Source organism: Nannospalax galili, unplaced genomic scaffold, assembly GCF_000622305.1.
Source record: "Nannospalax galili isolate Female #2095 unplaced genomic scaffold, S.galili_v1.0 scaffold786, whole genome shotgun sequence".
Classification (NCBI taxonomy): Eukaryota; Metazoa; Chordata; class Mammalia; order Rodentia; family Spalacidae; genus Nannospalax; species Nannospalax galili.
Window position 1 is genome coordinate 1209010 of NW_008355774.1, and position 21840 is coordinate 1230849.

General features: G+C 42.6%; 1 protein-coding gene across 9 annotated transcripts in view; it reads right to left on the minus strand.

Annotated features, from left to right (window-relative positions):
* The window catches only part of Dag1 (dystroglycan 1), a 64480-nt gene that overhangs the window by 26450 nt on the left and 16190 nt on the right, over positions 1 to 21840 (minus strand). For 4 of the 9 annotated variants that reach the window (XM_029556141.1, XM_029556142.1, XM_017803213.2 and 1 more), the window contains 2 exons: positions 11326 to 11432; positions 9917 to 10068 (listed from right to left, as the gene is read on the minus strand). The exons of 2 other annotated variants lie outside the window; for them this stretch is intronic. The gene's annotated coding sequence lies outside the window, so the exon portion shown is untranslated. The remainder of the gene's footprint in view (positions 1 to 9916; positions 10069 to 11325; positions 11433 to 21840) is intronic. 3 more of the 9 variants (XM_017803211.2, XM_008853178.3, XM_029556140.1) reach the window with 1 other exon arrangement.

Sequence of the window (21840 nt, forward strand, 5' to 3'; positions counted from 1 at the left end):
AAATAAATAAAAATTTAAAAATTGGAGCCTATGAAACCTGGAGAAGACACAACATTCTGTGATAGTAATGCAGCCACAGATAGATAGGCACAGCCACTCAAACTGCTCTCTTTCTCTTCTCTTGTAAAAGCCTACACTCTACCGTCCTAAGAGCTGGGAACACCTAGGAAGAGAGCCCACGACATCTATACACTCATCCCCACCCCCATTGCAGAGCCCGACATACATTCAGCATCTAACAGTACAAAGCCACATTTCCATTCAGAGGTAGAAGAATAAATGAAAAGGGATCTCCATCAAGCTCCTGGAAAGTGAGCCCTAAATGATGACTCTTACCCCTTACTCTTGGGGTAAGAGTTCAAGGGAGCCCCAGACCCTGAACTCATTGCAGGAATATCCAATCACCCATGGGACCCAGAGGTGTTTGGAATGAAACCAGCAAGTCCCTGCCATCTACCAATAGCCAGGCTAATGGTGCCTTCTTCCCAGGCGATAAAATTTCACAACAAATAAATAAAACCATTAGATATCTTTAAGCTAAAGATGGAGGATGGAGCTGGGCGTGGTGGCGCACGCCTTTAATCCCAGCACTCTGGAGGCAGAGGCAGGCGGGTCTCTCTGAGGTCAAAAACAGCCCGGTCTACACAGTGAGTTCCAGGACAGCTGGGGCTACAGAGAGACCCTGTCTCAAAAAGACCACAAAAAAAAAAAAAAAAAGATGGAGGATGGGGCTGGAGAGATGGCTCTGGGGTTAAAAGCGCTTGTTGGTTTCCAAAGAACCAGGGTTCAAGTCTTAGCACCCACATGGTGGCTGTTATCCTCTTCCAGATTTTGTGGGCACTGCGCACATACTAAGTATACACACAGGCAAGTAAAGCACTCGTACAAATAAGTAAATCATTCAAAAATAAAAATAAAGATGGAGGACTTCAGAAGTACCTAAAAGGTAAACCAAAATATATAGAAGTTGTCTTGAAAAGTGGGTAGAATTAAAGTTTACAGGTCAATCATTGGGGACACACATGGGATCAAAATTATGATACAGTGACTGGCAAGGACTCCAGTCAGCTGAGACAAAATACAGCAGGAAACAGTGTTTCTGGCCCTTCCTGTCACCAATACAGATTCCCTACTTAGATGCAACTGAAGCATGTCACCCAAGGGAAGGCAGAGGTAGCTGCCAGTGAGGCACCAGACCCTCCTGACCCTACTCTGTCCAAACAGTCTTAAGTGCCCAGGGAAGTAGTCTTATTCCACTGGAATCCCAGTCCTAAAGAAAAGCACCTCTCTATGTTCCACTCAGGCAGCCACACTAGACCTAGTGGGTGCCCCATGGTCCTAGGAGCTCAGTTAATAAGTGCTTTCACTCATTAATTCAACAAATCAATGCACATATGGTATAAATTCAGTTCACAATAATCTTAATACTTCATCTGTTGAAAAACTCAGTGTATAAAAACTTTTGCCTATTTTACCCTTCAAACTCTTTAAAAAAGAACAGCTACCAGTTTCTACTTTCTAAGAATGAAGGAAAAGTTGTCAGATTCAACTCATTATTGACCACACAAAATGTGGTAAAGGCAACCCACTCCATCACTCCCAAGAGTCCCTACTTCTCAACAGATACGCTACCTAAAAATAGTCCTTAAGTTGTCAAATTGCTACCCTGGTAATTAAAACATTTAAGGAAAATGGGAATTTTTTTAAAAAAAACATAATTAAAATAATGAAGCCCTAAGTCCCTTGCTTTAAATGTTTTAGGGAAAAGTTAAAAGTTAAAACCATTATAAGTCATACCAACAAAAAAAGGCTTTGGTCTACATAATCAGAATTTAAAATTAAATACCGTCAGTTTAACATTAATAGAAAGATCCAGAAGGTTTAAAAAAAAGTTTAAAGCAGAGCCAGGCATGGTGGCACACGCCTGTAGTCCCAGCACTTGAGAGGCAGAGGCAGACGGATCTCTGTGAGTTCAAGGCCAGCCTGGTCTACATAGTGAGTTTCAAGACAGCTGGGGCAACAGGGAGACCCTGCTTCAAAAAAAAAAAAAAAAAAAAAGTTTAAAGCAGACCAATCTGAGGGGCAATAGGATATCTCACAATGAAAAACAATGTGAAATTATTTACTGGGTTCCAAATATAAAAAAGACAGGAAGATTTTTCTGCTTCCAGTTAAAAATAGGCCTTTTGTGCTCATCAGATAAAGGCGGCCTTCTGCTAACTCCCAAGTAAAAATTTGAAGTATCACCTTAAAATTCCTCTTGGCTCAGGAAGTAGGGTTTCTCTGCCATGGAGCAAGTCCCTACCTGGCATAGCAGAATGATTACAAGTGATGGGGAGAGGCCCAGTGTGGTGGAGTAGGACTTTAGTCCTGGCACTCCAGAGGCAGAGGCAGAGGCAGGAGATCTATGTGAGTTCAAGGCTAATCTGATCTACATAGCGAGTTCTAGGCCAGCTGGAGCTACAGGGAAACCCTGTCTCAAAAAGACCACAAAAAAAAAAAAAAAAAAAAAGTGATGATGTGGAGAGGGAGGGGAAGCTATCAGGGAGCTAGAGGATCAATCAAAAGTAGCCAGGGTCACATACACAGCTAGAAATTTAAATGTAAACAATAAGTGGACAAGGGCTGGAGAGATGGCTCAGTAGTTAAGAGCACTAGCTGTTTTTGCAGAGCACCCAGGTTCAGTTCTCAACACCCAAAGAGTAGTTCATAACTGTCCATACCTCCAAAGGATCTGACACCCTCTTCTGGCCTCCTGGGGCATAAATCTGCATGTGGTATACTTACATACATGTAGGCAAAACACTCATATACATAGAATAAAAATAAATCTTTAAAAAATAAAAACATGTGAAAAAGAAAATTGCCACTTCTGAAAAGTAACTACCATGTAATGATGCATCCACAATAGCTATTTTATCTGGGCATAGTGGCACATGCCTTTAATTCCAGCACTTAGGCAGAAGCAGGCAGATCTCTATGAGGCCAGCTTGGTCTAAGTGGGTTCCAAGCCTGCTGAGGCTACAGGAAGACCCTGTCTCAAAAAGACAGGGGGGTACTATTTTAAACACTTCTCTCACTAGGAAAATTATTGTAAATTCTCACTTATCACAAGTACCAAAACCAAAGATCTACAAAGGGCAGGGGTTTCTGCTAATGGTGGCCCCTTCCCCCCGCCCCAAACAATCAAAGTAAAGCAGCAAAGACTTAATTTAAACCTGTATATAAAATCACCCAGGTGCAAACATGGCTTAAAAAAAGGAAAACAGATACAGTTCAAAGCCCAGGACTGAATAGCCATTCTCTACTGGACCGTGGTTTATGATCTGAGTTTATTTTTAACACCTACATAAAGTGCTTACTGAAAACAGTTCCTTTCTCTACACTTTACTAAGCTCCATATGCTGTGGTTAAACATTATTCACTACAAAATGGCATACTTAAAAACTGTTCACATGGTATCTTTTATGCTGTGGTTCCCCTCCAGGCCCCCCACACCCTTTTGCTTGCTTTGAGGCAAGATCTCATGTAGGCCAGGTTGGCCTCAAAATCATGATCTAGTAGTGGGGTTGGCCTTGAAATCCTTTCTACCACTCCACAGCATGAGCTACCATGCGGGGCTTAAGCTGTTTTTTTAATAATTAAGACTTTTTTAGCTAGGTGGTGGCTCACACCTGCAACCCCAATTGCTGTACAGTGAGATCTTGCTTCTTAAATTTTTTTAATTTTTTATTATTTTTATTTTCTGTGTATGAATGTTATGCCTGCATGTATATAACTGTACTCTTGTGGTATAATGCCCAAGGAGGTCAGAAGAGGGCGTCGGATCCCCTGGAACTGGAGTAACGGACAGTTGTTAGCAGCCATGCCATGTGGGTGCTGGTATTTGAACCCAGAGTCTTCTGCAGGAACATTCAGGTTATTTTTGGTTTTTTTTTTTTTTGGTCTTTTTGAGACAGGGTTTCCCTGAAGCTCCAGCTGGCCTGGAACTTACTACGTAGACCAGGCTGCCCTCAAACTCACAGAGATCGGCCTGCCTCTGCCTCCCTAGTGCTGGGACTAAAGGCATGCACCACCAACATTCAGTATTCTTAACCACTGAGCCATCTTTCCAGCACCAAGGACCAGTCTTTTAACTGTCAATGCCTAAATAGCTCACTAAGCCCAAAGACAAGTGCTAAGTCTAACCATCCATTTGGCTGAAGCAGGTAGAGTAGGAGGTAGAGTGTAAGCGGGAGAGTAAGTGCAAGGTGGGTGGCCAGCCTCAGCAGTATCCAAGTAGGAATGAATTACCGATTCCTCAAACTCATGTGTCATCCAAGAACTCAGTTAAAGCAAACTACCATTTTCTTAAGACAATACAACAGTTAACAGTTGAGCACACATTTATTGACCACTTACCCTACTGGATAGGTGTGAGACTTCCACTGCTACATTTTTCTAAATTTTATACAATATTCAGTTAAGATCTTACAGACATTACCAAATCACAAAACATAAGTAGTAATCCATTTAACTAAGTAGTCATGAGCTACAATGTTCTAGATCATGTCTATGATGGTGGTCCTGTAAAATTATAACAAAGTTTAAAAATTCCTAATGCCAACGCCAGGTGTGGTGGCACACACACGCCTTTAGTCCCAGCACTCGGGAGGCAGAGGCAGGCAGAGCTCTGTGAGTTCCAGGCCAGCCTGGTCTACACAGTGAGTTCCAGCTAGGGCTACAGAGACCTTGTCTCAAAAAAGAACAAAAAGGAGCTGGAAAAACAGCTCAGCAGTTAAGAGTACTGGCTGCTCTTGCAGAGGACCCAGATTCAATTCCCAGCACCCACATGGTGGCTATGAACCGTCCTTAACTCCAGTTCCAGGGGAATCTGAAGCCCTCTTCTGATATCCGCAGCATTGCATGACACGAGTGCACTCACATACATACAGGCAATACACTCATACACATAAAATAAAAATAATAAATAAAATATTAAAAAAAAAAGAACAAAAAAATTCCTAATGCCATGGGGTTGGAGAGATGGCTCAGCAGTTAAGAGCACTGGATGCTCTTCCAGAGGATGGGATTTGATTCCTAGCATCCACAAAGCAGCTAACAACTGTCTGTAACTCCAGTTCCAGGGGATCCAATGATTCTGACCTCTGTAGGCAATGCACAGCACAGTTCACTTACACATATGCAGGCAATTCACTCATACACACAAAAATCTAAAAGGAACAGCCGGGTGTGGTAGCATACCCTTTTAATCCCAGCACTCAGGAGGCAGCGGCAGGCGGATCTCTGAGTTCCAGGCCATCCTGGTCTACAAAAGAAAAAAGAAAAAGAAAAATCCTAATGCGTAACCACAGTACAATGTATAACTCAAACACATTTGTAGTGATACTGGCTATATAATACCTACTGGGCTGCTCCTCATGGAACTGTAGGGCACATGCAATTATGTACAGCACAGAACACTGGATAGTGATACAGACTGTTACTGGTTTATATATTTTATTCATATATATATATATAGTTTTTTTTGTTTTTTTGTCTTTTTGAAACAGGGTCTCCTTGTAGCCCCAGCTGGCCTAGAACCCACTATGTAGACCAGGCTGGCCTTGAACTCACAGCGATCCACCTGTCTCTGCCTCCCAAGTGCTGGTACTACAGGCCTGCACCACCACTCCCAGCTTTATTTATTATACTTTTTAGCATTACTTCAGAATTTACTCCTACTTATGAATAAGTAAAATTGCATTGAGCTAGAGCATTTGGCTTAGCATGCACAGGCCAAAGGCTCAATCCTTTAATCTACAGCTGGGGGAGGGGGGGTATTAACTGTAAAATCAAACAGCCCCTGGCAGGCCCATCAAGCAGTTTTCCACAAGAAGACATTGTTAGAATTGGAGATGACAGCTACATGAGTGTTACTGCCTCTGAAGACTTCTCAGTGGAACAAGATGTGGTGGCCAAACAGTGAAACGGACCTGTGTGGGCCTAGGTTAAAGTATATGCTCCTGTCTTCGCTGTTGGTTTGCTTAGAAGTAGGTGGGGGTTAGGATGTCTTTTTTGTGACAGCATCTCAAGTAGCCCATGTTGGCCTCAAACTTGTTATGAAGCAAAGTATGACCTTGAACAACTAATCTTCCTGTCTCCACCTCCCAAATGCTATGATTAAAGGCATAAACCACCACTCCGGGCTATGTCTGTTTTTAAACCTCCCCCCAGAAAAGTTTTAAAAGCCACAAACATTTTTATTTTTTTGGACTTTTTGAGAGAGGGTCTCCCTGTATCCCCAGCTGACCTGGAACTCACTATGTAGAGCAGGCTGGTCTCAAACTCACAGTGATTCGCCTGCCTCTGCCTCCCAAGTGCTAGGATTAAAGGCATGCATCACCACAGCTGGCTTTTTAAAAATATTTTATTATTTTTATTTTATGTGTATGAGTGTATTGCTACATCTGTATAAGTGTACCCTTGTCACGCAATGTCCACGGAGGTCAAAAGAGAGCACTGAATCCCCTGGAACTGGAGTTACTGGGTGTTGGGAATTGAACCTGAGTCCTCTACAAGAGCAGCCAGTACTCCTAACAGCTGAGCCATCTCTCCAGCCCCCAGAAAATTATCTTTAAAAGGACATATTGGTAGCCGGGCATGGTGGCACACGCCTTTAATCCCAGCAGGCAGATCTCTGTGAGTTCAAGGCCTGCCTGGTCTCCATTAGCAAATCCAGGCCTTTGATGACTGGGGGTTCATGTACACCTCCTATAAGATGCCACTGTACAAAATAGTTAAACAAATAGTTCAATTTTCAGTGCTTAAAGTTGTGACAACCTGCTTTAGCTACATTCTTTTTTGAACACAATCTTAAAGGTTAACCATCAAGAACATTTTTTTCATGCCATAAATAGCCAGCTCAACATATCTTATTTATACACACCTTGTTTCTACACAAGACAAAACTAGCACCTACTACCTTTGCCCAGGATTTCCTGCTAGAATAATTCCTTCCCACTCATAGATGGCTTTGTCTAACTGGCCCTTTTACTTGCTTTGGTCTTGTCACTCACGTAATTTCTGAATAATCACAAACTTTTCTAGGGATATTCGGTTCATAGTTCCAAGTCAGAAGAAAATGGCCAAAAGATAAGCTTGCAGGCTCTGGAAACCCTCTTTTGCAAAACTGTATCACTCTGACCAGGTACTGAAGTAGTTTTGGACCAAGCCAGTACCAAGCAGGACAGCAACACTTGCTATATCTGGCCTCCGAAATATGCTAGCTAGAGGGTACCCAAATGCACAGCTCCCAGTGAACTGGGAAAGGTCAAGGTTCCCAAGCCACATCCTGCCAGCTCTCATACTGCTAGCTTTCCCCAGCAGAAGATGCCAAGTTGCTTGTTAAGAGCATACAGACATATAGAACTGTGCTGTATAGGCACCTCTATACCAAGCAAGACTCAGAACACTTATGGTTCGAATATGAAACATACCCCAAAGGATCACGTGTCAAAGGCCTACTTACCAACTGAAGGGTTTGGGGAGATGGCTGAATCATGATGACTCAGACATGATTAATAATTAACCCACTGATAAATTCATAATTTGATCGTATTATTGGAAGTAGTAAAAACCACGAGGTGGGACCTGTTTAGAGGAACTGGGTCATAATGAATGTGTTCTGGAAGGATGTATATTGTCTCTGGTATCCTTGCTCTCTTCCCCACCTATTTCTCAATTACCATGAAGTGATCAGCTTTGTTCTCACCTTCTTTTCCTGCCATGACTTCCCAATTTCATAGCAGGCCCAAAAAACAATACCAAGGGAATATGGACTGAAACGGAGATATAAGTTTTTTCAGTGTAAGTGGTTTTCTCAGGTATTTGTCACAGCAACAAAAAAAGTCTGACTAACACAAACACCCAGTGCTTTTCTCCTTAAAGCTCTAAAAAACTAGCTGCTCTCTGCCATACCAAATTTATACACAAGTTAACATTAAGAAAAAAAAAATCCTTGAAGGCAGCTTTAGTATAAAGGAAAAGGCTTACACTTTAATAATTAGAAATTAATTCCTGCATTTCTGAACCCAAGACTAAAAACTCAAGGCAAAAGGAATAAAGGAATGGTGAATACAAGAGATTAGTCTTATCAAAAGGATACAGCTATAATTTACATACCCCAAGTAGTTTGTAGTAGCAACTACAAAGCAGTTTTCAGTAGTGTCCCTAATCTGCTAAAGCACAAATGTGTGTGTTTCCTTCTATTTTTCTTTTCTTTTCTTTTTTGGTCTTTTTGAGATAGGGTCTCCCTGTAGCCCCAGCTGGCCTGGCACTCACTATGTAGACCAGGCTGGCCTCTATCTCACACAGATCTGCCTGCCTCTGTCTCTGCTGGTATTAAAAGCATGCACCACCATGCCTGACTGTGTTTCCTTCTAAACAGTCCTGGATTCTCTTGATTTCTAGTTTGTGTCACTACTGGACATGAATAACTACCCACAACCCAAACAGACAGAGATCTTACCAGCTCCTGGCTTAATTCTTCAGGTGCTTTATCTGTATTTCTTCCCCAAATCTATAACTGGCTTTGGGATGCAGTACCAGGGATCAAATCCAAGGTCTTATATATATGTATATATATGTATTAGTAAGCATTATGCCCCTGCGTTATATCCTTAGCCCCATTTTATTTTGAAACAAGGTCTTGCTAAACTACCCAGGTTGGCCTTGAATTTGTGATCCTCCTGTTTTAGCCTTCTAAGTAGCTAAGATTACAGTGTGTATCACCAATGGTTTATAGAGCTAACACAGAAGTGTCCCCCAGAATTCTTCTCTAATCTTTTAGGTAAATCATCATCTATGTAAAACATCTGTTTTAACGTCTTTTTGCTGTATACTTGGCCAGTGAACTTCTTTCTTGTCCCTGTATGTGTATACATGTTGATACATACATTTAGGTGTATATGTGTTTGTGTGCACATGTATACAAACGTGTGTGGAAGTCAGAGGACAACTTCAAATGTTGTCATTCAGATGCATCCATCTTACTTTGAGACAAGGTCTCTCACTGGTCTGGACTCATGGATTAGTCCAGTCTAGGAATTACAAATGCATACTACCATACCATATATTGTACGTGGGTTCTGAGATCTAAAACGCAGGTCCAGAAGCACTTTACTGACTGAGCCATTATCCCAGCCTTTCTAGTGAACTTTTAAATCACAAGTTCTATGGTTTTGAGAAGAAATACAACCAGACCTGGTGGTACAGACCTGTAATCTCAGTTACTTGAGAGGCTGAGGCAGACGATCAGAAGTTCAAGGACTGCCTGGGTTTCAAAGTGAATTCAAGGTGAACCTAAGCAATTTAGTAAAACCCTGTCTCAAAAAAAAGTGAAAAGATGGTTGGCGATACAGCTTAGTGCTGCATGTGCAAGGCCCTAGGTTTAATCCCTACCACTGACACCCCCAAAATAGCCTTAACCAGAAGTCAGGTATTTAAACTTTGCATGTATCTTATGCAAGGATAAAGATTACTGTGAGGGATTTCATGACAACAGTCCTCCTAACGGGCTAGTTAGCCCTCAACAGAGTCATGGGGACAGTTATTGCCTACCTACTCATAACTTCTTTGGTCAATAAGAAAAGAACAGGGAGGTCGGAAGGCAATGAGAGAGGATGAGTATATAAAACAGAACCATTTCTTCTCATACTAAGCTGACTTATTGAACTCGACAGAACAGACTTTGGCCTCTGTTCTTCTACCTGACCTGCCTCTTATCACTTGATAGCATTTATGTATGGAAGAGTGGAAGATACAGGTAAGACCATCAGAGCGGTAGCCACCAGAGATTGTAGAGATGCCTTTCCTACTCCTACCAACTTTTTCATCTGAAGGCAGGAAGACATACCTGGCTTGAAACATTTCTTACCTCTCTGGGAAAAAGTCACCACAAAACCAGCAGTCTTCACTTGTAATCTCTGCAGGATCCGTTTCAGATCTCAGTCACTACTCACCCACCCACCTGTCTCAGAACTGGATGTGGGAGCTGGGCTTAGAGATGCATGACTGTAATTCCAGCACCTGGGAGGTAGATACAGAAGATCAGAGTTCAGGGTCATCCTCTGCTCCATATCAAGTACTGAAGTCAACCTGGACTACATGAGTCCTGTTCTCAAAAAACAAAACAACCAAAAATAAAACAAAAAATAACCTGAAGGTAAAACAAACATGCTTCTCAGAGCTGATTCTCTTTCCAAGGGAGGGAGAACACCCCAGTCTTCTGCAAGCTTTATACCCTTATTTGCTACATTCAGCAAATAGGGAGATGCTGGGTGTGGTGGCACAAACCTTTAGTCCCAGCACTCAGGAGGCAGAGGCAGGCGGATCTGAGTTCAAGTACAAGTATGTGAGTATACCTGTGTCATGCAATGCCCATGGAAGTCAGAAGAGGGCGTCAGATTCCCTTGAACTGGAGTTATGGACAGTTGTTTGCCTCCATGTGGGCGCTGGGAACTGAACCTGGGTCCTCTGCAAGAGCACTCAGGGCTCTTAACCACTGAGCCATCTCTCCAGCCCCTTGATTTGATTTTTTTGTTTCTTTTTGTTTTTTGTTCTTTTTGAGACAGGGTCTCCCTGTAGCCCCAGCTAACCTGGAGCTTGCTATGTACACAAGGCTGGCCTTAAAGGTATTCACCAACATGCCTGGCACTTGATTTTTTGAGAAAGGATCTTCCTGTAGCCCCAGCTAGCCTGAACTTCCTACACAGACCAGGCTGGTTTCCATCTTACAAAGTTTCGACTCCCTTTGCCTCCCAAGTACTGAGCCAAGATGTGTTTTTACATATCTTAGTTTGTTCTCAAATATTTGTTTTCTAAGCAAATACAGATGGAATAACAGCACTTACAATAATCAACAGAAATGAATAGGGATAACGTGGGCAAATGACAAATTAAATGATACTTCATGCTTGTTTCACTTTTTGGATAAAATAAGCATCATAGAGCACCTACTGCTTATTTCTACAATAGTTTTTTGGGAGGTTTTTTGGTCTTTTTGAGACAGGGTCCCCCTGTAGCCCCAGCTGTCCTGGAACTGACTATGTAGACGAGGCTGGCCTTGAACTCACAGAGATCCACCTGCCTCTGCCTCCCGAGTGCTGGGATTAAAGGTGTGTGCTATCACGCCTGGGCTACAGTAGTTTTTTTTTTTTTTTTTTCATTTTATGTGTATGAGTGTATTGCCTGCATGTATATGAGTGCATGCGTGTCGTGCAATGCCACGAAGGTCAGAAGAGGGCTTCAGATTTCCCTGAAACTGGAGTCAAGGACAGTTTGTACCTGCCATGTGAGTGCTGGGAATCGAACCTGGGTCCTCTCCAAGAGCAGTCACTGGTCTTAACCATCTCTCCAGCCCATTAATAGTTATTTTTCCACTGTGCTTTGCTCTAAAAAAGAAACACATAATAAGAATTGTATCGGGGGCTGGAGAGATGACTCAGCCATTAAGAACACTGGCTGTTCTTGCAGAAGACCCAGGTTCAAATCCCAGCACCCACATGGTAGCTAACAACTGTCTATAACTTCAGTTCCAGGGGATCCAACAGCCTCTTCTGTCCTCTGTGGGCACTGCACGACACAGGTGCACTTATCTACATGCAGGCTATACACACATACACAAAAAAGTAATAAAATAAAATTAAAATTAAAAAAAAAAAAAAAGATTTGTATCACACCAGCTTGGGAAATGAAGCAAAAAGATTAAGAGTTCAGGGATAGACAACAAGTTCAAAACCAGCCTACAATATTTAAGACTCTATCTCAAAAGTTCTCTTTTGGCCTTCTTAGGCACTCACATGCGCATGCATAAACAAACACAAACACATAAACACATGCGTGAATTGCCTGCATGTATGTAAGTGGACCATGTCATGAAATTCCCTTGAGGACAGAAGAAGGTGTCAGAGCAATGGACAGCTGTTAGCAGCCATGTGGGTGCTGGGATTCAAACCCAAGCAAGAAAAGCTCTTAACCACTAAGCCATCTCTCTAGTCCCACTTAATTAACTTTTTAGGTTAGCAGATACAAAGTAACAGGAAGCTTCATCATGGCATTCTAATACATATAGGTCATTATGCTATTATACTTTGTTTTCACTTGTCTTCCTTACCCTCTCCAATCTTTGTTGTTGTTGTTGTTGTTGTTCTTTTTTTCAAACAGAGTCTCCCTGAAGCCCCAGTTGGCCTGGAACTCACTATGTAGACCAGGCTGGCCTTGAACTCAGAGATCTGCCTGCCTCTACCTCTGCCTCTCAAAGACTGGAATTAAAGGCATGTGCTACCACACCCCGCTCACCGATCATTTTTTACATTTACTACAACTTGAAGTCCTCAGCCCCAGTAGGGAGTTCCACTTCCTCACTTGTTTCAGTATCCTGCACATTGTGTTTTCAAGGGTGACCTCTCATACCCAGTCTTGCATTCTTCTATCAACAAATCTGAGGATAAAATCCTAGACATATGACTCACAGATTTGACAACATGTCTTTTAATTCATACTCCTGCCTAAAGATGTGACTTTTCCCTTACTTTCACTAGTATTGAGTTATTGTCAAACACTTCATCAATAATTTGAGAAGGAAAGTGGAGAGAGTTGGACATCATGAGACAGAACTTTGCCTTCTCATCCTGCTTGATTAAAGAGCGTGTTGGGCATCAAGTACTATAAATTCTGGCTAGGAGGGTAAGTTTCCAGACAACTAATGAATCAAAACATGACACTGTTTGTTTAGCTAAACTTGACTACCTCAGAGGAAAATTACTATGGAGAATTTATGACCTAATTAATTACTGCAAATAAAGTTTCTGTCAGTCCTATGAACCAAGGCACCTCATAGGCCAACCCCATGAACAACTCCAAGCTCAGGGCAGCAGGAATATAGGTAGAGGTGCTGAACACAAAGGCAAGAGACACTATGGAGCTTATTTTTGAGGTCTCATATCTACATACTGTAGGCTCTCTGTTCTGAAAAACATTAACTTACTAAATACTATTTCTAAATCTAAGCTTGTGATGCACTGTCCTCCAACTGATGAACAAAGGGTAGAAGGAATGCTGGAAGTCAGCTTTCCAGGGGAACTGCACCCTCCAGGACCTTGAGGCATTGGGGAAAGAACCTTCTTTCTCAGGCCACTGAGGCTACCTGACACTGATAAATAACTGTGTGCCTAAGCACAAAGAAAGACCCACTAGTCGTCTTCTACTTCTGAGTCTCATCAGCCTTGACAAAGAAATATTAGTTCTGACCCTCCTCATAATAGGAAAACCCACCCTGCACCTGCTCAAGATGACACAACCTCAGCCCCAAACCCCCTCCTCCTCCCCAAGAGAAAAAAATATATTGAGTCTGTAAAGGAGGGTATGCCCAGATCCTGGACTGCAAGGAGGTGTCAACTTCCTCTGGCCCCTCTTTCTGCTTTCTAATTCCTTACAAGCCTAACTTGTGTACATGAACAATTAACCCAAGAAAATGGTGCCCACAAAAGTTTCTGACATTCCCACCATCAAAGTTTAAAAATGTCAAGGTGCACATTTATGGTTTATGCATTTTACCTGTAAATTATGCTTCACATTAAAAAAAAAAGTAGTTTCAATAAAATCAACTACTACTAGGTTAAAGAGAGTCAGTGGGGGGGCTGGAGAGATGGCTCAGCAGTTAAGACCACTGGCTGATCTTGCAGAGGACCCAGGTTAAATTCTTAGCACCCACGTGATGGCTAAGAACCATCCATCCTCAACTCCAGTTCCAGGGGATCTAATGCCCTCTTCTGACCTCCGAGGGCACTGTACAACAGGGGTGCACCTATATACATGTAGGCAGTATACTCACACATACATAAAATTAAAAAAATAAAATATTTTTTAAAAAGTCAGTGAAACTGCATTTATGAATAGATTTTGAAAGCCTGAAGAATGAAAATCAGCCTCTGGGCTAGAATAATTGGGGAGGGGCGCTACCTGTACCAATCCACTGATACTAGAGATAAAGGTAGGGACGACTCCTATTTGCTGCTAAGCAATCAACCAGAGAACAACATCACTTAACTCCTGCCTTGCCATGTCTTATCAATTAATATGATGTGGTCTTGACCTCACCAAACTATGGCAATTCAGTTTTCAATACAGAAGATTCATCACTCACCTCACTACCCAGCCTGCTGGTAGCCTGACACTCACTTCTACAGATGACTAGTTCATCAGCAATGCCCAGCAGCCTCTCCAGCTCTCCTTCCAGCACAGCCTACAACTCCCTGACTGAAATTCCTTACATTCTCCTTCCTCAAGAACAACCCTCAGAACATCTGAATTGAAAACAACAGAATAAAACCTAAGTGCTGGGGATTTAGGCCAGCAGTAAAAGGCTCCAGCAAAGCCTAGGGCCTAGTTCCACCAAAGTAGGAACAACCCAGTCTAAGGCCTAGAGGTGGAGCTCAGAGGTAAAACATGTGCTTAGCACACACATAAATCTTTGGATCAATCGAAAAAAGGAGGAAGGGAGGAGCAAGCATGATGACTGCCCTATGTAGTGCGTTCCAGGCTAGCCAATGCTACATAGTGTGTCAAAAAACTAAAAAAAAAAAATTTTTAAAGGCAGATGTGGCAGTACATGCCTTTTATCTCCCATGCTTTCAACCTCTCTAAGAAAAAGGGAGGAATATATAGGAAGGAGACAGTGCTAGGACCCCAACCCTGTGAATCAACTGTAAAAGATTTCCAGAATTTTTAACATCCATGCTAGATAGATTGGTTTGACAAGGACTACTGGGCCAGTCTCTGCTCAGGGCCCATATCCTTCCACAGAAGTAGTGTGCCGAGTACCTACCTGTCAAGCAGCAAAGTATATAGGACAGCAAGAAAGCCTGTCCACAAGAGATAACTACCCACAGCCTTGCCAAAGATATCAAACCCCAAACTGGTCAAAGCTTTGGATCCATCTGTCAATTCACTGAAGTAATAAAGAGGAATTCTGAGGTGCAATCTGTTAACAGTGGGTTGTAACCCTTTAGACTCAGATTCTTTAGCAGATTAAAGAACAGAGGGAAGGGGCTGGAGAGATGGCTCGGTGGTTAAGAGCACTCGCTGCTCTTGCAGAGGACCCAGGTTTGGTTCCCAGCACCCACATGGCAGCTAACAACCATTTATAACTCCAGTTCCAGGGGAATCCAACACCTTCTTCTGACCTCCACTGGCATTCCATGACATGAGTTTACTTATACATATGCAGGCAAATTCACTCACACACATAAAAATAAAAATAACTGTGGGCGTGGTGGCGCACCCCTTTAATCCCAGCACTCGGGAGTCAGAGGCAGGCAGATCTCTGTGAGTTCAAGGCCAGCCTGGTCTACATAGTGAGTTCCAGGATAGCTGGGGCTACAGGGAGATCCTGTCTCAAAAAGACGAAAAAAATAAATAAATAAATATTTTTCTAATATTTTATTTACTATATTTTATGTGAATGAGTGTATTGTCTGCATGTAATATAGGTAAGTGCACCCGTGTTGTGCAATGACTGTGGAGGACAGAAGAGGCTGTTGGATCCCCTGGAACTGGAGTTACAGACAGTTGTTAGCTGCCATGTGGGGGCTGGGATTCAAACCCGGGTCTTCTTCAAGAACAACCAGTGTTCTTAACCGCTGAGGCATCTCTCCAGCCCCAATAAATATTTTTTAAGAGTACAAAGGGGCTAGAGAGATGTCTCCGTGGTTAAAAAGCAGTGGCTGCTCTTGCAGAGGACCAGGGTTCAAATCCCAGCACCCACATGGCAGCTAACAAATGTCCAGGGGATCCGATGCCTTCTGTTCCCTGGGGGCAGTGTATGACATGAATGCACTTACATACATGTAGGCATAACACTCATATACTGAAAATATAAATAAAAAATAAGGGCTGGAGAGAATGCTCAGCAGTTAAGAGCACTGACTGCTCTTGCAGAGGACTTGGGTTCCACTGCCGGCACCCACATGGCTGCTACTAACCGTCCCTAATTCCAGTTCCAGGGAAATCTGAAGCCCCCTTCTGATCTCTGTGACATTGCATGACACAGGTGTACTCACATACATGCAGGCAATACAATCATACACATAAAATAAAAATAATAAAAGAATAGATGAGAGAACAAGTATGGTGATGTACTTTTATTTTGGCGGGGAGGGTTGGTCTTTTTGAGACAGGGTCTCCCTGTAGCCCCAGCTGTCCTGGAACACACTATTTAGACCAGACTAGCCTTGAACTCACAGAGAGCCACCTCCCTCTGCCTCCCGAGTGCTGGGATTAAAAGTGTGTGCCACCATGCCCGGCCTAGTGACATACACTTTTAATCTCAGCACTTGGGAGGCAAAGGCAAGCAGAGCTCTGTGCATTCCAGGCCAGTATGGTCTACATAGTGAGTTCCAGGTCAACTGGGGCTACAAGGAGACCCTGTCTCAAAAAAAAAGACGACGATGACGAAAGAAAAGAAGAAAAGACTGGAGTAGAAAACTATAGATTAAAATTCATCAATAATTAAACTATAGTCCCCAGCAATGTATACTTTTAAAAGATAAAAACTTGTAAGCAGCCATGTTCACTGTCAAGGAAATTCCAGTGGTCACTTGCCCAGGTCCCACTCTCCAACAGTTCTATTAGCTATCAAATTGATATTACAACTTCCTACCATCTACTGCCTGTCCTTTATCTACATCTAAATTGGCTTCCAAGGATAAAAGTAAAGGTTTTTAGTTTCATTAACTGGATGCTCCAAAATTCCTGTATCAGGCCAGAGAGATGGCTCAGTGGGTAAAGGTGTTTGCTGCCAAGTGTGACAACCTGAGTTCAATCCTCAGGATCTACCTGGTAGAGAAAATCCCTTCCCACAAATTGTCGTCTAACCTCCACACATAAGCCATGGCACATACATAAGCAAGTAAGTGTAATTTTAAAAACTCTCATGTCTCTCTTTCACTCCAAATTTTCCCAATTCCAGGCCAGGTGTAGTGGTGCATGCCTTTAATCCCAGCCCTTTGGAGGCAGAGGCAGGTGGATCTCTGTGAGTTCGAGGCCAGCCTGGTCTACAGATTCAGTTTCAGGTCATCTGGGGCCACAGGGAAATCCTGTCTCAAAAAGACCAAAAAAAAAAAAAATTCCCAATTCCAGCAGCACAAAACATTTTAACTTGTTTCCTTGGAAAACCACAGCAGCACTGTCTATTAGATACCACCATTTCTCAACTCTGGACTAGTCTAACTTTACTTCCTCATTTTCCATTCAGAAGCTGGCTCTATCTACATTGTCATATCTATCTCCAGGGTAGCCGACGTCTCTGTACCCATCTGAGTTCCATTGTTATCCCACCTAGCCCCACAATGTTCTCCAGTCACCATACCTTACTGTCTCTAAACAGGAACTACTAGCATTCTACTTCCTCCAAGTGTCTAGAGAACAACAGAGCAAACTTAAGCAAAGTTTCTCCACGCACAGTAAGTTATCGTCCTCATTCCTAGTTCCAGTGTTTACCTTTTCTAATCTGGCTCCCATCTCTTTCCACAGATTCTCGAATTATTTCTCATACCCCTGCCTGCCCTTATCCAAATCATGACCAAACCAGGGCTACTACAATCCATTCTGTCCAGTCCTTCAAATACCACCACAACTGCCTGAGATTCCACATAAGAGACAAAGAATGACTCAACAGGTCACAGACACAGTCCCAAAGTATGGACTTGGCTTTGAAAATAATCTAAACTAGTGCCTGTCAGTTCTCCAAGACCATCTCCCTAAACTTGCATAGAACCTTCTGAAAATCAGACGTATACAGACTGCCGGAAGTCACTTGTCAAAGACAGGGCATACAACATCACCAATCTAGTCTTCTGAAAATTATCAAAGGAAAATTATCTTTACTTCTCCCTCTTCTGCCTAATAATGACAAGAACAGAACCCATACCTGTCTCACTCATCATCAGATCCATCCTAATAGACTAAGCCTAAGCTTAAGAGAGGAAAAGAGTGAATCAAAAACATTTTCAGGGGGGCTGGAGAGATGGCTCAGAGGTTAAGAGCACTTGCTACTCTTCCAGAACCCAGGTTCAGTTCCCAGCACCCACATCAGGCAGTCCACAACTTCCTGTAACTCTAGTTCCAGAGGATGACTCCTTCTCCTGGTCTCTGAAGACAACTGCACATCCTACTTGATATGCACACGCGCGCGCGCGCGCACACACACACACACACACACAGACAGAAATATATATATATATATATATATATATATATCTGTAGCCCCAGGGGACCCAGAATTCACTATGTAGAGCAGGCTGGGCTTGAACCCACAGAGATCTGCCTGCCTCTGCCTCCTGAGTGCTGGGATTAAAGGCATGCACCACCGTGCCTGACTCAGATTTTTTTCAAATGTTTTTATTTTTTTTATTTTATGTGTATGAATGTTTTGCCTGCATGTATGTAAGTGCAGCCATATCGTGCAGTGCCTGTGTAAGCCAAAAAAGGGCATCAGATCCCCTAGAACTGAAGTTACAGATAGCTGTTAGCCACTAACTGAACATGGGTCCTCTATAAGAACATCCAATGCTCTTAAACCATCTCTCCAGTCCCATAAACAAATAGCTCTTTACACACACACACACACACACACACACACACACACACACACACACACAGCTGGGCATAGTGGCATATGCCTTTAATCCCAGCACTTGGGAGGCAGAGGCAGGCCAGCCTGGTATACACAGAAAGTTCCAGACCAGCCAGGACCACATAGTAATAAGACACTGTCTCAAACAAACACACTAACAAAACAACAAAAAAAACTATTTTCAGGAGGTAAAGGGCACTTAGTCTGAGTTTGGTCCCCAGGGCCCATATGGTAGGAGAAAAGAACTAACTGCCACAAGTTATCCTCTGACCTTCAGATGTGTACGCACACACACATACAACTACACACACACACACACACACACACACACGAATGCATGCACACACATATATACACACACAAACAAAAAACAGAAAATAAATAATAATGTAAGAACATCTTTATAAACTACTTGCAGCTAGACATGGTGGCTCACACCAATAATCCCAACACATGGGAGAATGAAGCAGAGAGATTGTGGGTTTGAGCCCAATTTAGGCTACAATAGAAACAGTCTCCAAAAAAAACTCACAGCACTCAATAGGCTGAAGCAGGAGGATTGTGGGTTCAAGGCCAGCCTGGGCTATTAATAAGATTGTCTCTAAACAATAGAAAAATATGCACAAAATATAATTCTCAATCCAATCACCCAGTGGTTTAACATCTTTATCCTTAAAACCTGAACACATCAGGACACAACATATATATATACCTGCAGACTAGCTAAAGAACATGGACATCTCTATGTACGCCATTGGGTCTCTGCTTTCTCTATAGATCCAGATCCAAATCTGAAATAAAATTGCCAAGGTCAATTATCATCCCCACAAAAAAACAAGGAGTCTGTCTTGCAGTGCCCATAATAGAAATGGACTTCCCTCCTTCTACTCAAGAGTTTTTTATTGCCATCAGATCCTATTCAGTTCCTGTACAGGGAGAAGGGCCTACCCTGTCTCCTCTACCTACATTGCCCCAGAGATATCTCAGATCTGGAAGCAACCTTCAGGGCTATTTCCCCCCATCTATTAGAAGAGTTAAAGTAAGCCCTTGGAACATAATTTTCAGCCCACTCTGGTGCTATACTTGATTCTGTTATCTGGTAACAGCCAATAGCACCCTCACTGGTCTATACATAAAGGTCAGAGATTAAATGCCTCCACCATCTGAAAACTTCTCTACCAGGAAACCAGAGCCCAAATCTCCCAAAATACAAAATCAGAAAATATGATGCTTTCATTTGGAGTCTGAAACCCAATTTCTGTCCTGAGAATACTCATGTTCAGCTTAGAACTTAGGCACTGGTGCCTGTACCCTTGTCCTCACATCCTGAGGCGCATCAACAAGCTCTATTACTCAATTTGTCCCTAAAGGAGTCAGGGAGACCAAAACAGTTCAAGAGTTCAGGTTTCAAGACAACTTTACATTTACAGAGTGGACTTCACAGAGTAAGCTCAGACATTCCATACTTAATTTAACCTATTAACAAAAACTAAAACTCAAAATTAATGATTTAAAGACTTCTAATTACAGATGATGCATCTAAATTCACCAAGGTCAGCATTGTGAAGGTTCCATGTCCCCTCCTCTTTCCCTCTGCACTCCTACCAGGGTACTTCTTTACCAGGCCTTGCTCTGTGTACCTCTTCTACACATCTGTTTACCTGTTTCTTTCAAATAAAAGTATAAGAAAAATAAATAAGTAAATAGATAAAGACTTCCAACACAACTCAGCTGAATTATGTGTTCAGGTACAGAATCTACCATTACCCAACATTCAAACTGGAAGAGCCTTTCACACTAGGTCTCTTAAAATACATCCATTGGGGCCAATGATTTGATGGTTCCACAGGTAAGGGGGCTTGCCACCAAACCTGATGGTGATTATCTGAGTTCAATTCCCAGAACCTATATGGTAGAAGGAGAGTACCAACTCCCACAATTTGTCCTCTGACCTCCACACATGTACCATGGCACACATGCATATACACACAAACAAACACACACACACACACACAAACACACACACACAATCCAAATCAATGTTAAAAATAAATAAATAAATAAAGGGCTGGAGAGATGGCTCAGTGGTTAAGAGCACTGACTGCTCTTGCAGAGGACCTGGGTTTGAGTCCAAGCACCCACATGGCAGCTATGAACCGTCCTTAACTCTAGTTCCAGGGGAATCCAAAGCCCTCTTCTGACCTCCGCAGCATTACACGACACAGGTGCACTCACATACATGCAGAAAATACACTCATACACTTAAAAAAAAATAAAATATTTAAAAAATAAGTACAGGCTGGAGAGATGGCTCAGCAGTTAAAAACATTGGCTCGAACACAGAAGACCCAAGTTCGAATCCCAGCACCCACATGGCAGCTAACAACTGTCCATAACTCCAGTTCCCAGGGATCTGCCAGCCTCTTCTGTCCTCCTTGGGCACTGCATGAGTGCATTTACATACATGCAGGCAATACACTCATACACATAAAATAAAAATAATAAATAGCCGGGCGTGGTGGCACATGCCTTTAATCCCAGCACTCGGGAGGCAGAGGCAGGTGGATCTCTGTGAGTTCAAGGCCAGCCTGGTCTACATAGTGAGTTCCAGGACAGCTGGAGCTACAGGGAGACCCTATCTTAAAAAGACCAAAAAATAAATAAAATTAAAAAATAAATAAAGTAAGTAAGTATATAGGTCAAAAAGATTTATGTTATAATAAGTCACCCAACCAGGAAGTCACATGGAGAAGAAATAAGTACATGGATAGCACTTTGAAAATCAAGGGCTGGAGCTAATAGTCCAGTAATTGTTTCCCAAGCATGCACAAAGCCCTAGGTATGACTCCCAGCACACATGCACGCACGCATGCAAAGAGGGGTACCTCACAAAGAGGGGATGGGATACCTGAGCACTTCAGAGTATCTCCAAAGAAACTAAAAATCTAAGCAGTGCTGAATGCTGTCTAGTTAAGAGAGATCATGGGCCAGGATTGGTGGCACATGCTTTAATCCTAACACTCAGGAGGCAGAGGCAGGCAGATCTATGTGAGTTCAGGGCCAGCCTGGTCTACATAGTGAGTTCCAGGACAGCTGGGGCTACAGGGAGACCCTGTCTCAAAAAGACCAAAAAAAAAACCTCACCCTTAAGGGGATACTCCCAGGAA